The sequence below is a fragment of the Scyliorhinus canicula genome, chromosome 13 (assembly GCF_902713615.1).
Source record: "Scyliorhinus canicula chromosome 13, sScyCan1.1, whole genome shotgun sequence".
NCBI lineage: Eukaryota > Metazoa > Chordata > Chondrichthyes > Carcharhiniformes > Scyliorhinidae > Scyliorhinus > Scyliorhinus canicula.
In genome coordinates this window covers 130,777,087-130,791,587 of record NC_052158.1, presented here as the reverse complement: position 1 = coordinate 130,791,587, position 14,501 = coordinate 130,777,087, and positions in this window count along the sequence as shown.

The window sequence follows — 14,501 nt, the reverse complement described above, 5'->3', positions numbered from 1 at the left end:
TTGAAGGTGATAAGTTAAAATGAAAACATTTGGGATCATTGGTTAATAAAGGCATAGAGTACAAAAACAAGAAAGTGATGCTAAACCTTTATAAAACATTGGCTAGTCATAGCTTGGTCACTGGGTTCAATGCTGGGTGCTCCACTTTAAGAAGGATCTCAAGGCCCTAGAGATATGCCGAAGAGATTTACTAGAATCGGAGGTTGTGAAACGCCAGTTATGTGGAGAGACTGGAGAAGCTGGAATTAAGAACTTAAGAAATAGGAGGAGGAGTAGACCCCATGGCCCATTCAATTTGATCATGGCTGATCCCTAACTTCTTTTTAAAAAAATAAATTTAGATTGCCCATTTATTATTTTTTTCTAATTAAGGGGCAATTTAGTGTGGCCATCTTTGGGTTGTGGGAGTGAGACCCACGCAAACACAGGGAGAATGTGCATACTCCACATGGACAGTGACCCGGGGCCGGGATCAAACCTGGGTCCTCAGTGCTGTGAGGCAGCAGTGCTAACCACTGTGCCACTGTGCTGCCCTGGCTGATCTCCAACTTCAACTGCATTTTTCCACCTGCCCCCCATCCTGTGATTCCCTGACAGATCAAAACTCCACATATATCTCAGGATTAAATATATTCAGTAATGAACATAGAACAGTACAGCACAGAACAGGCCCTTTGGCCCTCAATGTTGTGCCGAGCCATGATCACCCTACTCAAACCCACGTATCCACCCTATACCCGTAACCCAACAACCCCCCCTTAACCTTACTTTTTATTAGGACACTACGGGCAATTTAGCATGGCCAATCCACCTAACCCGCACATCTTTGGACTGTGGGAGGAAACCGGAGCACCCGGAGGAAACCCACGCACACAGGGGGAGGACGTGCAGACTCCACACAGACAGTGACCCAGCCGGGAATCGAACCTGGGACCCTGGAGCTGTGAAGCATTTATGCTAACCACCATGCTACCCTGCTGCCCCAGCAGTTGGGCCGAGCAGTTGCCAAACCAGGCTATGATGCAGCTAGATAGGATGCTTTCTATGGTGCATCTGTAAAAATTAGTGCTAGAGTTAATGTGGACATGCTGAATTTCCTTAGATGCCTGAGGAAATATAGTAAGAAGTCTTACAACACCAGGTTAAAGTCCAACAGGTTTGTTTCAAACACGAGCTTTCGGAGCACGGCTCCTTCTTCAGGTGAATGGAAAGGCTTGTTCCAGAAATGTTTCTGGAACAAGCCTTTCCATTCACCTGAAGAAGGAGCCGTGCTCCGAAAGCTCGTGTTTGAAACAAACCTGTTGGACTTTAACCTGGTGTTGTAAGACTTCTTACTGTGCTCACCCCAGTCCAACGCCGGCATCTCCACATCATGAGGAAATATAGGCGCTGTTGTGCTTTCTTGGTCGTAGCTTCGACATGGGTGGGACCAGGACCAGGACAGATTGTTGGTGATGTGCAGCTGTCAACCATCTCCACCTCGGCATCAATGATGCAGACAGGGGTGTGTACGATACTTTGCTTCCTGAAGTCAATGACCAGCTCCTTAGTTTTGTTGACATTGAGGGAGAGATTGTTGTTGTTACACCATGTCAGTAGGTTCTCCATCTCCCTCCTGCAGTTGAGAAGTGCCTAGTTTGTTTGGCTTCTACGAACATGTGGAATTGATGGGCAGAGGAAGCTCCATCAAGCATGTTCCATCCCATAATGTGAGAAGTATCATGACACACACACACACACACACCCACACAAACACGTGTTGCCTATAAAGACACATGCTTTCTGAGGCTTCAGGTGGCGCTCGTGAGCGGAGTGGCTGCGTTGGGTAGAGGCTCTCGCCGGTCCGCGATTTGTCGTACTTTTTCGGGGGTTTCCCCGTGGTTCTTTCTTCCCACAAAAGGGGAAGGGTTTCTTCGGCCTTTGGGGCCTGAGGGACAGGTGTTGGGTCGGTCCAGTTTGGAGCCGGTGAGGAGCCCCACGGGAGTGTCTAGCGGCTGGAGAGGGAGGCATCGACCCAGAGGTCGGATGTGAAGGCGGAGCTTGACACAAAGCGAGGCAATCGAGGTGGCAGGCCTGAGTCCAGAACGCTATGTAGAGGGGGACTCGAGCACACTGGGTGGCTCCCACTGAAAATGGACCTTTGAGGAGTTTGAAGTCCGGTCCCCGGAGGAAGAGATTTCCTGACTTTGGAATTTTTGGGGAAAAAATTTGTGAAAATAATTACTTAATTATTTTCGGATTGAAGAAAGAAAGAAGAAATAAGAAGTCGTTAGAGGATGCAAAAAGCAGCTAGGAAGAAGGAAGAAAACCCGGGTTCGCCGTTTAATGAGAAGACCAGCAAAAGCGCGGACAAGATGGCGGATGCCAGACCGCATAGTGGGGCCACACTACTTACGGTGGAGATGATGTTGGAGATGATGGCGGTGGAGCTGGAAAAGCAGTTTGCGAGGCATATGGAGGCTTTGAGGAAGGAGACGGCGGTCGCATTGAAATCGTTGGTGGAGGAGGCAATCGCCCGATGAGGGTAGCTGTGGCAAAGACATCGGCCGAGGTATGAGAGCAGGGCGAGAAGGTGAAGGAAGTGGAGGAAGCCGTGTCGCAACTGTGGGAGGAAACCGGAGCACCCGGAGGAAACCCACGCACACAGGGGGAGGACGTGCAGACTCCACACAGACAGTGACCCAGCCGGGAATCGAACCTGGGACCCTGGAGCTGTGAAGCATTTATGCTAACCACCATGCTACCCTGCTGCCCCAGCAGTTGGGCCGAGCAGTTGCCAAACCAGGCTCACATAATCCACTGGGAGGATTTCACAATCCTTTGAGTGAATGAAATTCTTATCGGGAGCGATTCAGTGACCTCGTTGTACCCAGCATGGATCTGGACGCAACGGGTGAATTGCACGTGAGCCCCAAATCGGGCTCCGCGCCTAGTGTTGCTCGTTCTGGGTGAGTGTGCTTTACACTCAATTGGATTGGATTGGATTGGATTTGTTTATTGTCACGTGTACCGAGGTACAGTGAAAAGTATTTTTCTGCAAGCAGCTCAACAGATCATTCAGTACATGGGAAGAAAAGGGAATTGAACAGAATTCAAGAAAATACATGAGAATACATAATAGGGCAACACAAGATATACAATGTAACTACATAAGCATTGGCATCGGATGAAGCAGACAGGGTGTAGTGTTAATGAGGACAGTCCATAAAAGGGTCATTTAGGAGTCCGGTGACAGTGGGGAAGAAGCTGTTTTTGAGTCTGTTCGTCCGTGTTCTCAGACTTCTGAATCTCCTGCCCGATGGAAGAAGTTGGAAAAGTGAGTAAGCCGGGTGGGAGGGATCCTTGATTATGCTGCCTGCTTTCCCCCGGCAGCGGGAGGTGTAGATGGAATCAATGGATGGGAGGCAGGTTCGTGTGATGGACTGGGCGGTATTCACGACTCTCTGAAGTTCCTTGCGGTCCTGGGCCGAGCAGTTGCCATACCAGGCTGTGATGCAGCCCGAGAGGATGCTCTCTATAGTGCATCTGTAAAAGTTGGTAAGGGTTAATGTGGACATGCCAAATTTCCTTAGTTTCCTGAGGATTGGCTCTGTTTTATTCCTTAGCTCTAGAGTTGCCAGGTATCTTTATGATACCGCCACGAGGTCCAAGTTCAAATCAATGACTCAATACACCAGTTAGTAAGTTCAAACAAGGCATGTTTATTATTACACAGTTATTTACTACTCATGCATATAATACTAAGATAAACTATTCCTACCACTACTAGGCCAATACTTATCTGGAATAAGGGAACTGCCGGATCAGAGAACAATGGCCTCTTGCTCTGTCCTGGATCTGCAGGCTTCCAGTTGGTGTGGACTAAAGGGGTCAGGAGTGTCTATTCTCATAGCGGGCGTTGTATGACACTTACTTGTCGGTGTAGCAATTGGACAGGCCTCTCCTTCTCACGTTCAAGTTCTTAGAGAGCTGCTGCAAAGGTGTTCTGCTGGGAGGGCCGGCTAAGAGATCGAACTAGTCTTGGGATCTGACTTTTATAGGTCCCAGGGGCTTTGTGCCCTTTTGGGCGGACCCCTAACTCACTGGCAATCGATTGGGTCGCATCCCAATCGATTGGTATGAATCCCCCAATACTGAGGCTGTCCCTCGATCGCGGGACGGTTCTTCCTAACTGATTTGTATCCTTTTGTTTCAGACTCCGTTGGCGCTGGGAAGTCAATTGCAGCTAATCGTTGTGTCCATTGTGCCCGGGAATCGCTCAATTAGTATGCAAACTTGTTAGTTTCAATGCTGTCTGGTTTCTTCGCAGGCAGAATACACAGAGAGATTCTGCAACCTGCTTGTCTTTCTGACATTGTCCAATTTTCCCTGCATGCATTTCAATTCTCCATTTTATGTCGGGAAGTGGCCAGCTTCGGTGGCTACACTAGCGTGAAACCTCACGTGAGTCACCCGACTCGCCCCACCCGCTGCGATCTGGATCTCGCCCTCGCTAGGCAATTGGACAACTCTCCCACACACAGCAAGAGGAATTGCAGCCATAGCCATTTGCCTGCTGTTATTTTCATGGTTTTGGAGGAGATGGATGCCCAAGTTTGTGTCAGGCACAGACAAATCTCCGTAATATCAGCCTGTAGTCAATTTCTGATTGGATAAATCAACACCAAGTTATCCATGCCCTTTCTTGTTTCACTTTAAATACCATGAATAATGAAGTGCAATGTGAGTGCACAGTATATTGAAACAAAGTCCAAAATTAACACAAACCAATCTTGTCTTTTCAAACACTTTGCGTCTGCTGAGTCTCCATGTATCTTCCTTCCTACTAATCTGATGTTTTATTTAGGTGCAACCTAAAGGACGGTATCCCAGGAGGACGTGGCAATTCACAAGCTTCTTGAGTGTTGTTGCAGTATTAATATGCTGATGTATATGCTGCCTTGACCTGATCTCGGAAAACATATAAATTATTTTCAGTACAAATGTTGCAAATCTTCTGTTAATTCAGAACTATACGGTCATATTTTGTAAACTGCATACATTTGTAATACATATCGGACGTTACTGCAGTACGGGAAAATTGTTACAATATATCATCTGTGGTTCCATTGGGAACATTACTTCCTCTGAGTTTTAAGCTCTGGTTTCATGCCTCATTCCATGCCCTTAGCACAAAATTCTATGCTGGCAAGCCAGGAGTGTTTTTTGCACTGCCATGACATCAAGGGTGCTTTTGACTAAACATGCGGCATGGGGCAGCAGGGTAGCAAGGGGCAGCAGGGTAGCATGGTGGTTAGCATAAATGCTTCACAGCTCCAGGGTACCAGGTTCGATTCCCAGCTGGGTCACTGTCTGTGTGGAGGCTGCACATCCTCCCCCTGTGTGCGTGGGTTTCCTCCGGGTGCTCAGGTTTCCTCCCACAGTCCAAAGATGGGCGGGTTAGGTGGATTGGCCATGCTAAATTGCCCGTAGTGTCCTAATAAATGTAAGGTTAAGGGGGAGGTTGTTGGGTTACGGGTATAGGGTGGATACGTGGGTTTGAGTAGGGTGATCATGGCTCGGCACAACATTGAGGGCCGAAGGGCCTGTTCTGTGCTGTACTGTTCTATGTTCTATGTTCTATGGCATGAAGCAACCCTGGCAAAACAACAGCAACTTGTCAAGTTGCATTCAACTGCATTTTCCAAACCCTTCTACTACATAGGACAAGGGCAGTTGATACATGAGAACTCGACCACTGTGAGTTCCCCTGCATGCTAGTTTGGAGTCGCACTGAGAGATCTGGAGGCTTGTACCGTTGAGCATTAAATGTTAATTAACAACTCATAACTATATACATAGACATGATATAGCCCTGCATGGGTGCTGTCTTAATGCTGGCTTCTTTCAGACTCTTCGACACAGAGTCTACTATAATGTTATCTTCTAAATCACTACAAGGGTGGTAATATTTCCCCAAGTCCCACATTGATCCGTGTTCTATCGAACACCTTTATATTACACCTCCCCCCAAAACTCTTACCCAAATATATTTACAATACAATCTTTATTTCCATACAACCACTTCTACACCCGTCAAGTTTCAGAAACATTGCAAACTCAGACCATCTGGAGGCTGAATGATTCTTCCAGTTCTCATTCTGGTCACATTTGGAGCAGTGAAAGTCTTTGAGTTGACTTTATTGGTTCAAAGTTTGAATCATAGTATTATGTATTTCTGACGCTTGGTTGTCACCATTTGATTCATTTTTTGCACTCTTTTGAGGTGAATTTCTCTTTATCAACAATCCACCTTCTTGGATTGGATGTCATGGGCTTATCATTACAAAGGGAATGTTTGCTCCGTTCATTCATCGAGTGGACTCAGGTTTTATTTTTCCATGGCGAAGTTTACATTTCAAAAATGGAATCATCGTTTGCACTTGTTCCAGAATTTTACCAAATTTGTTTTACTCCCTTATTCTCCAATTCATTTTCAAGTTTATTAATCTTCTGATTAGCTCAGCAACTACTCTGGTGAGCTTGGTTGTTTTTTGTTCAGAATTATCTGTGGAAATCTTATACAAATTTAACAACTTCACTTGGGCATTCAGTTCTTTTCAGAGTCTTGTTTCCGTTGTCATTGACTGCTCCTTAAACTTGTCTAATTCACTTGTTAGATCCTCAATCTGTTTCTTAGCATTTTCCATTTTTGCTTTTCAAGTCTGGACTTGCTTTTTCATACTGCACATCTCATTTTATGTGTTTTTTATAATGTTGCAACTCACAGCTTGGAAAACTCCAAGGCTTTTCCTCCTCTTTTCCACTTGGCAGGTTCATCAGCTCTTCAATATCTCTTTCTTGTACCTTTTGGCCTCCTCCTGGGATATTGAACATTGCTGAGTTTCTCTGCAACTGGTTCTTCAGTTTGTTCAGTGGCATCAAATTAATTTTGCTTCGCTTTGTAATATTTCCGAGGAACAAACTTTGACCTGAAGGATCTTTGTAGCGTGTGAACGTCCGTCAACCAGTTTTCCTTTTGTTTGCAAAGCTCAATTGTTTTATCTTGAGTTTTCTTGCAATTAAACAGAGTCTTCTCGAGTTTGTTCTGCTGTTTTTTCCATTCTACTGTTCAAGACTGTCTTCATTTGTTCCTGCTGATAAAGGGTTATGTACTTCATTTGTATTTGATCTTAAAGGACAATCAGCTTGTCTTTCAATTGCTTATTTTCTTGCTGACCTCTTGCCAACTCAAGCTGTTTTTCAGTGCATTGCTTTTATGATACTGATGGTTCAAACGCAACTTTTTCTGAACTCTATTTTAACTCCTCAGGCTTTTCAGGGCAATGTATTGATTTTTCAAAGAGCCTTTCAAGACAACTTCTTCTTTCAGTGCATATGCTGCCTGCTGTTGTTCCTGGCTGCACTTTTGGTTGAGTTCTTCCAACACAGCTTTGATACAAACATTTTCCTGCGGAACAGTTTCAGTTTCCTTTTGCATGTTTTTTTCTTTTGGGTTCTATATGATAGCTTTCCTTCATTCACAACCATCTGTTCGCCTGCTGTTGCAGTTTGGGTAATATGTCAACATTTTCAAAAGGCTCTTTTTAAAGATGTTGGCCTCTTCTCAGCCACTTCTGTGAACTGAACTCAGTTTCCACTGAACTCTTTGGCTCGTACACTTCATTGATCTGACATAGTGTGACCATTTAATGTTTTGCTTAGGCATTGTCTCCATCATCCTGGATTGGAACTATATCGCTGTTCCCTTACTGTCACCAAATCAGAATCCTCGAAGGTCCTTCCTAACAGCACTATTGGTGTCCCTATTGTTTGCACCAGTCCAAGAAGGCAGCTCACCAGCACCTGAAGGGCAATTGGAGATGGACAACAAACTCCCATATCCCAATAAAGAATATATATTAAAAAAGTGTCGTCTTTAGATGAGATGTATAACTGAGGCCCTGTTTGGGTGGATGTTAAAGGTCCATAAAGCCACAAAAATTAGGAGTCATTCAACCTCGAGCCTGATCTGCCAATCACTAAAATCATGGCTGATCTGATTGTGGCCTCAATTCCACTCTCCTTTCTTACCCCAAACCCTTGACTCCCTTGACAATCAAAAATGTATCTAATTCAACCTTGAATATATACAATGACATGTCCCTATAATCCTATGCACTATCAAAGAAGGTCAGTGGAGTTATTGTCCTAGGCCACTATTTGCCCCTCAATCAACATCTTAGAAAGCAGATTATTATCTTTTTTTTATTAATTTCCGGGAAATGCTGGTTAGGCCAGCATTTATTGCCCATCCCTAGTTACCCTTTAGGAGGTGGTGGTGAGTTGCCTTCTTGAACTGCTGTAGTCCTTGAGGTGTAGATACACCAACTGTACTGTTAAGGAAGGAGTTCAAGGATGTTGCCTCAGCGATAGTGAAGGAACGGCGATATATTTCCACATCAGAGCGGTGAGTGACTTGGAGGGGAACCTCCAGGTGGTGGCGTTCCCAGGTATCTGCTGCTCTTGTCCTTCTCGATGGGATGGGATGGGAGTAATCGTGGGTTTGCAAGGTGTTGTCTAAGGAACCTTGGTGAGTTACTGCAGTGATTCTTGTAGATGGTACATATGGCTGCCGCTGTTCATCCGTGGTGGAGGGTTTGAATGTTTGTGGAAGGGGGAGCATCAAGCGGACTGCTTTATCCTGGATGGTGCCGAGCTTCTTGAATGTTGTTGGAGCTGCACTTATCCAGGCAAGTGGAGAGTATTCCATTACACTCTTGACTTGTGCTTTGTAGATGATGGACAGGCTTTGGGGTCAGGAGGTGAATTACTTGCCATAGGATTCATAGTCTTTGACCGGCCCTGGCAGCCACAGTATTAATATGGCTAGTTCAGTTCAGTTCCTGATAATGGTAATGCCCAGGATGTTGATTGTGGAGAATTCAGCGATTGTAATGCCATTAAATGTCAAGGGGTGGTGGTTAGATTCTCTCTTGTAGGAGATGGTTATTGCCTGGTACTTGTGTGGCACGAATGTTACTTGCAACTTGTCAGCCCAAGCCTGAATATTGTCCAGGTCTTGCTGCATTTGGACCAGGACTGCTTCATTGTCTGAGGAGTCGCGAATGGTGCTGAACATTGTGCAGTCATCTGCGAACATCCCCACTTCTGACCTTATGATGGAACGGAGGCTATTGATGCAGGAGCTGAAATGGCAGTGCCGAGGACATTACCCTGAGGAACTCCTGTAGTGATGTCCTGGAGCTGAGATGATTGACTTCCAACCAACACAACCATCTTCCTTTGTACAAGGTATGATTCCAACCAGTGGAGAGCTTTTCCCGTGATTCCCATTGACTCTAGTTTAGCTAGGGCTCCTTGGTGCCATACTCGGTCAAATGCTGCCTTAATGTCAATGGCAGTCACTCTCACCTCAACTTTGGCATTCAGCTCTTTTGTCCATGTTTGAACCAATGCTGTAATGAGGTCAGGAGCTGAGTGACCCTGGTGGAACCCAAACTGAGCATCCATGAGCAGGTTATTGCTGAGAAAGTGCTGCTTGATACACTGTTGTGAATACTTCCATCACTTTGCTGATGATGGAGAGCAGACTGACAGGCAATAATTTGCTGGGTTGGATTTGTCCTGTTTCTTGTGTACAGGACACACCTGGGCAATTTTCCACATTGCCAGGTAGATGCCAGTGTTGTAGCTGTACTGGAACAGCTTGGCTTGGGGTGCGGCCAGTTCTGGAGCACACGTGTTCAGTACTACTGCCGGGATATTGTCAGGGCCCATAGCCTTTGCAGTATCCAGTGCCTTCAGCCATTTCTTGATATGACATGGAGTGAATTGTATTGGCTGAAGACTGACATCTGTGGTGCCGGAGACCTCCGGAGGAGAGTGAGATGGATCATCCACTCGGCACTTCTGGCTGAAGATTGTTGCGAATGCCTCAGCCTTGTCTTTTACACATGTGTGCTGGGCTCCTCCTGTTACATTGTCACTTTGCTGTCTGTGGGAGCCAAGTACATAACTTGGCTGCCACATTTCCTACTTTTTAAAAGTTTTTCATAAGTTGTGAAGTACTTTGAGACATCCAGTTGTTGTGATAGGTTGTTGGAGTTTTCTCTATTTTGCAATGAACTATTGAGTTACAAATTCTGTCATAACGTGCGAGGAATGAAATTTAACACATGTTGAGGTTTTGATAAACTCCAGGAAGTGTTGTATAATATTCATTTGTAACAACTTAAGGATGCTAGATTATGGCTGGCTGAACTAAAGATAAAAGAGCAGATTTTCCAATAAACAATGTTTAAGGCATTTGGATTACATTCCTGTGTCCTATTTTTAGATGGGTGTAAATCTGTTTATTTTAAATGGCTCAATATCATGCACGCTTAAAGTAACTAACTAATTCAGTACAGTAGAAATAATCATTTACCATTGCGTTTAATCAGAAAAATGCCGTGTACTATTATCATTTCAAATATCCTTATACTGCATTTTCCCCGAAAAACACCGGCCTGCTGGCTGCAGTACAGGTCCCAATTGGGCAGTAACCCATTTATGGTGTACAATTGGCTCGTGAGCCAACTCTATCCTTGTGTGCATCACCGAACTCTCTTCTGATCAGTGAAGATTTAAATCTTTATAGAGACTAAAATGAACTCCACATGGGTTCAACAAGTCCCCAGAGGTCCAAGAAGTTGTAATGTTTGATCCAAGCGATGGAAGCCTATCATTTCCATCACATCTCTTCTTTGAAGCCTGACATCACTCTGCAGCTGCAAAAATATATTTTTTTTGCTTGTTCACAGGCTGTGCACAACAACATTTACTATTCATACCCTTGGCTTGACTTCTTGAGTCGCTGAACTTCATGTGTAGGTAAATCCAAAGAGCTGTTAGGCCGGGAGCTTCAGGAATTTGGCCATGCAACAAAATATAGGAATGGGAATTTATTTAGTATTATGTGTGACTTGGCAGGGAACTCATAGGTGTTGTTGTTTTCGTGGAAGTTCGGAAGGTTCAGTTGAATGTGAAAGAGGTACTTTAAAGTTGTGGTTTAAATGAACCCATTGCGCCTGAAGAATAAGTTTAAATCGATGTGTATCGACAATAATTAACTTAAAGCCTGGAAACTATTCCATGGGTCCTTATTTCAAATAAACTATGAAAGAAACTCAGTGGGCCAGAGAGTTGAAGAAAGATCCCCGTGTCTTATTTTCGGCACGCAATTAATGACAGTTTCAGTCAAACTCTATTTAGTTTCACTACTCAGGAGATACTCTTCTTTTGCAAAACTAGCAGAACATTTAAAATAATTTGCAAGTAACTGCTTGCTCTGTAAAATGTCAAATTGATTATTTAGTTAAAGTATAACTGTCAAGGGTCTGGCTGACGCATCTCCTTAGTTGTTGTGTAAAGGTAAATAGTGACAGAAAGTAAACAGTTATTTACCTTTCATTTAACCCATGCTATACAAAACCGAAGAGTGGTTGATCCTGATTTGGAATGTAAGCTCGGACACTTCCTAATATCCTCACTCAGCAGAGAAGAGAACAATTGCTTACTTCTCATCATTCATGATGATGAGAAACTAATGCTGAGAGAAGTACATTGCTTTGCCACTTATGAAACAAAAGAGCATTTTTACTTAGGTTCCAGTGACCTGAATCTGGCCAGGTTCTTGTACGAATAAATTGAACAAACATTTGAAAGTGCAACTCCAATCATTTTGTGGCTGCATTTAGTTTTGACCATATTCCTTTAACAAAGGGTGGTGAATGTGAACGAACAGGGGGATGAAGGGTTGTGATGCTGCCACCTTCCCGCCTCCTGATTAAACCCGGAAGAGAGGACTTGTGCACAGTCCGTAAGTAACCTGTTAAGGGCCTCATACCACCACAGCTCAAATTCTACCAGTGGGATAACTGCACAGCAAACCCTATCAAGTGTGTCTGTGGCCTTCCAAAGTCTCAGCCACTCTGTGCCTGATCGAGGGAACTGGATTTCGGAATGGAGATACCTGCGAGAAGCCAGGCCGTGCCCTGGCTGCCAACACCCCTCCCTCCACCACCCTCAACCTCCTTTCTGGAGACCTCCTTCCAGTGTTCATTATCCCATTCCATTTACCTGACTCTGGAGGATCCATTGTTGATACGTTGCAGAAGCAGCAATACAATACCAGCATTGACCACCACTTCTGGTTCCACCACCGGTACCTGAGAGCCTTATGGTTGGTTGTACCTCTCGGGAAGTAAAATCCAACCCAGAAACAGCAATGCGCAAACAAATAACACCAGGTGTGTGCACTGTCGAGTCCCCATAGACAGTATATAATTAGAAACCACTTAATTGATAAAAACATCCACTTTTCCACTGTAACATCTCTTAAACATTCCTGCTAAAGTTTTGCCTTGTTAATCATAGAATATTAGTCACTACAGTACAGAAGGAGGCCATTTGGCCCATCAAGTTTGCCCCAATCCTCTGAAAGAGCACCTACCTAGGCCCTGCCCTAACCCAGTAACCCCACCTAACCTTTGGAAACCAAGGGGCAATTTAGCATGACCAGTCCACCTAATTGCATGTCTTTGGACTGAATTTAATGAGGTATACCTGAGTTTTAGCAGATATTAAGTCATAACTACGGCTGGAACACCTCTATGACCCTGAAAAAACAAATTTCATATTGTTAAATTTTTCCATGATTATGTAAAATCCAGAGGACGCGATCTTGAGCCTGCGCTCGCTGTCCACGGAAAGGCAGACAATCTTGTGAGAATTGGGAAACGCGATTCACGCCAGAAAGATCACATTTCCTGATTTTCCACAACCCCTCGCCCATGGTATTCAGCGATTCACTCCCCAAAGGGCGTGACCTCATTTTAATAAATTTTAATATATTTTAAACCATTATTGCCGCCCCTGGCAAATGGACCCCCTCTCAAAATAATCACACCTTGCTGATGTGACATCACACCTGCAAGGTTTACAACCAGATTGGCCGGGCACGAAACAATCAAGAGGATCCATCCGGGGGCACATTGCCAACCTGGCAGTGCCAACCTGTGCCGGGGCCCAGTGCCAGGGACGGAAGGTTAGGTGGGGTTACTGGGTTACGGGGATGGGGTGGAAGCATGGGCTTGGGTGGGGTGGTCTTTCCAGTGGCCGGTCCAGACTCGATGGGCCGAATGGTCTCCTTCTGCTCTGTAAATTCTATGATTCTATGACCCTAGTAAGAGCTCCATGAGAGTGGGGGTGCGTTGACATGTGTTGGGTTAGGGGGAATGCCCCCAATACTTCCGTGATGGGGCTAATAAGCTGCAGAGTGGATCGGGGTGCCCTTTGAAGATGGCACCCTGATCTCTTTGAGGCCGGCTCCCAGCTCTATGAGGACCTGCCCCACCAGTGTGACGGCATGAACCACACCCACTAATTTTCTTTTTGCAAAGAGGCTTAAGATTCCATCAGAAAACTGGTCTCCTTGCTGGTGAGAGAGGGGTGGAGCCTGAAGAGAGATCTATTGGGAGGACCCCAATGCGTGCAATCCTTGGAGGGGGGGGGTGGCATCACTGACCCTGAATGCCGGCGATGTGATGGGAACGGGTCACTGAAGACCCAATGCTGGCGATGGTAGTGTCATTGGGGGGGTGGAGGGGGAATGCCTTACTGTTACTGTCAATCTCTGGAAAGCTGGGTTGCTGTCGTGTTTAAGCCCCGGCCCTCTCTGTGCCAGTGCAAACTCACCTCCTCCAAAAAAATCCAAGTATGCCAACACACCTGGCAGGAATCGCACTGCGTTTCTCGTCGGAGAGCACACTTAGAAATCTTTTGGAAGAATCGGGCCCTTTAACTTGATGGCAGATTCAAATTAACACCAGAGCTGGGATTCTCCCCTACCCGGCGGGGCAGCGGTCCCGGCGTAGCGGAGTGGCGCCAACCACTCCGGTGTTGGAATTCTCGGCACCTTTGGGGGCTAGGCCCGCGCCGGAATGGTTGGTGCCACGCCGACTGGCACCAAAACCGGCGCCAACGGCCTTTGACGCCCGCCGCCCGGCGTCAGGGCTGGCTGAAAGGCCTTCGCCGGTTCGCGCATGCGCCGGTGTGTCAGCTGCCGCTGACGTCACCACCAGCACATGCGCGGCAGGGGGGTTCTCTTCCGCCTCCGCCATGGTGGAGGCCATGGCGACGGTGGAAGAAAAAGAGTGACCCACGGCACAGGCCCGCCCGCCAATTGGTGGGCCCCGATCGCGGGCCTGGCCACCGTGGGGGCACCCCCCGGGGTCCAATCGCCCCACGCCCCCCAAGGACCTCGGGGGCCCGCAAGCGCCGCCAATCCCGCCGCCACGAGAGGTGGTTGAAACCATGGCGGCGGGATTGGCTCTCAGCGGCGGGACTTCGTCCCATCGCGGGCCGGAGAATCGCCGCGGTGGGCCCGCCGATCGGTGCGGCGCGATTCCCGCCCCCGCCAATTCCCGGGTGGCGGAGAATTCCGGCCACGGCAGGGG